The following is a 2,865-nucleotide window of genomic DNA, read 5'->3' as shown; positions in this document are numbered from 1 at the left end:
TCTTGGAGCAGCTGGTTCTGGAACTCACAAGGTGAGGGGCTGGTCTTGATTTTGTCAGGCCCCTACCAAGAGGTGAACTGAGACGGTTGCCACAGGTGCTTGACTGTGGGGGGGCGCCACTAGGACCCAGAGGGTAGAAAATGGTTCTGCTGCTGATGCCTGCGGAGGGAGCAGAGCAGTTCCAGGAGAGGAGTGAAACAGGAAGAAGGCAGAATCGAGACCTTTCAAAGTTTTGGCCCAAGCAAAGGAGCATGGTGGGGGCCTATTGAGCTCCCTGCCTCAGGTGCAAAAATGTTGTGGACGGTCCCTGGATTGTGTCCTAACTGGAAGGCAGGATCTGGTCCAAGAGATAAATACAGCTGGACCGCTTGGAAGCAGCGACCATAAGGTCATAAAATATCCCCTCCCTCTGGTGGGAAAAACATCTCGCCAGCCCGAGACTGTGGCATTTAATTTCAGAAAGGGGAACTAGACAAAAAGGAGGAGGCTAGTTAAACACAAGTTGAAAGGTACAGAGATAAGGGACAGGCAAGTATCAGAGGGGTTGCCGTGTTAGTCTGGATCTGCAAAAGAGACGAGGAGTCCTGTGGCATCTTATAGACCAACAGATTTATTGGCGCATAAGCTTTCGTGGGCAAAGACCCGCTTTGTCAGATGTGTGCAGACAGTTTATTGGGCTGAGTAGGAGGGTTCTGTCGGCCTCCCAAACTCTCGCTCGGTGCCAGGCGATTTCGGTCCCGGCTGGCTGGGATCCGCTCGCAGGACGGGCTGCGGAGCCTCGTGGGGCCGCAGGGTGAAGGCCAAAGGGGTCACATCGTGCAGCAGAAGCCAAATCCGCGGTTCCCAGGGCAGCAGTTATAGCAGAAGCGACAAACGAAACCCGGAGGCTCCTGGAAGGGATGGAGAGACCAGAGTGAGGCCTGCCCGTCACCGAACCCCGAGTGGAGGGGGGAAGGGGTAGTGGTTTCAAGTGGTGAGATCACTGTGTGGAGAAAAGGGGGCCGGGTTATGTTCGCACAGATTGGCCACTGCTGCCCCCTGCTGGACAGGAATGATGCTTCTAGGTAGCACCCTGCCCTGAGATACTGATGTCTTTAACCCATGCCGTAGTGTTAGTCTTGAACTGTGGAACTCATGGCCACAGGAAATGGTGAGGTGCACTCACAGGATTCCCGCCCGCAGGGTTTCCGGGCATGAGCCTGTGGGACTCCCTGCCCCTGGAGAGATGAAGAGAGAACATGTCTTGATGCCTTAAAGGACTGTGTCTTGGAGCAGCTGGTTCTGGATGTTAACGCAGTCCATAGATCCCCCACTATAGACCTTAATCTGCTGAACCAGCAGCCACAGCAAGTTACTGGTTTAGCCCCCAGCTCACACCACACCCTCCCCTCCCCCAGCCATCCCAGAAGAGACACAAGCGGAGGCCCGGCCTGCCACTCACCGCTTCCCTCTTCACCAGCCCCTTGGACGCGCCTCGTCCTTCCTCCTCGTGGTGGGACGCCTGGCAGAGGGAGAGAGCAGGGGTCACTAATGCCCCTCGGTGTGTTTGCCCAGCAGCCCCTGCTCCGGAGGGGTCCCAGGGAACATAATGCCCGTCTCCAAAGTGCATCCTGAGTGCACAGCTGGGCTCTGTCCCCAGTGCTTGCAGAGCTGCGGGGGCTAGTGGTCAGAGCAGGGTTGTAACCCTAAATCTGGGAGGGGAAGGAAGCCCTCAGCATTAGAGCAGTGGGGTTGGGGAGGGGTGAGAGGCAGCATGGGCTCAATTCCAATCACAGCTCTGCTGCTGACTTGCTGTGGGTTGCCTGGGCAGTGCCTCAGTTTCCCCTTCCAGCCTTTACTCCATGGAAGCCCTTTGGGGCTGGGTCAGGCTCTCTCTGCGTGTGGGGGCAGCACCTGACACATGCGGACTAGACCCGGTTCCCCACTCACCCCCGCCAGGGACGCTCCATGGGCTCCCTCGGCACAAAGCAGGGCCATGCCCAGGAGCAGGGCAGCCAGCGTCTGGACTCGCATCTTCTCTCAGCGTTGGGTCTCCTCTGGGAGCAGGTGAATGGGGCTGGGAGCCACAGGGGCCTGGATTTATGCCCTCTCCCGGTGCCCTCATGCCAGGGGAGCTGTTGACGGGAAGGGAGGGGGGTTCCAGTAAGGCAGAAGCTGGAGCAATCGTTCAACTTTGAGTCCTTATGGGAAAGTCTCCTGGGGTTACGCAACATGGGACCTTTTTACCAAACCCTCCTGCCCGTAACCAGGTGACAACACCCATCCCCCGGCCAGTCCTGGCTCCCAGCCCCTGCTCTGCCCCACAGGAGCCCCCAAAGTGGGCTAGAAGTTCCCAGATTGCCAATTTCGCCTGGATGTATTCCTGGAATCTTCAGTTCCCCCTTCCTGGAGGCATCCTGGCAGGCTGGGAGCCCAGAGAACCCAGGAGTCCTGGCTCCCAGCCCGGCTCTGACCTGTTACCCTCCCTCCTCGCCCAGCGCTGTGCTGGAACCCAGGGCCCTGACTCTGATTCCCGTTAACGCCCTTTCCCACCTCTCCAGTCTGGGCTCAGCTTTGGAGGACGCAGGCCAGTGTGTTCAGACTTTGCCCACAGATTTCGACTGAGTCCAGGTGCAGCTGGGTGAGCTTGGAAAGGTTCCCAGAGGCGCTTCCCAGCCAGCTCGCAGTGCTGTGGACACGGGCACCTCATGGGAAGGTGTGTGTGTGTGTGGGGGGGGGCAGCTCTGTGCCCCCAGAAGGGGCCAGGCCTCAGGCAGACGGGTCAGGGCTTATGGCCGTTGGCCCTTAGTGCCGCCTGGAGCACAGAGCTGGGCCCTTCCCCCCACCCCTCAAAGCCGCACGGAGGGTGCTCCGGAGGCAATTCAA

General features: G+C 58.8%; 1 long non-coding RNA gene across 1 annotated transcript; it reads right to left on the bottom strand.

Annotated features, from left to right (window-relative positions):
• Positions 1–589: 589 nt before the first annotated feature.
• Positions 590–2,547, bottom strand: LOC142819487 (uncharacterized). The gene is made up of 4 exons (XR_012897406.1): positions 2,533–2,547; positions 1,930–2,114; positions 1,442–1,501; positions 590–890 (listed from the first exon to the last, which is right to left on the bottom strand). It is a non-coding gene; the product is annotated as an uncharacterized LOC142819487 (long non-coding RNA).
• Positions 2,548–2,865: the final 318 nt, after the last annotated feature.

Source organism: Pelodiscus sinensis, chromosome 24, assembly GCF_049634645.1.
Source record: "Pelodiscus sinensis isolate JC-2024 chromosome 24, ASM4963464v1, whole genome shotgun sequence".
Lineage (NCBI taxonomy): Eukaryota > Metazoa > Chordata > Testudines > Trionychidae > Pelodiscus > Pelodiscus sinensis.
The sequence above is the reverse complement of the archived record's forward strand: the minus strand, read 5'-3'. Positions and strand labels throughout refer to the sequence as shown.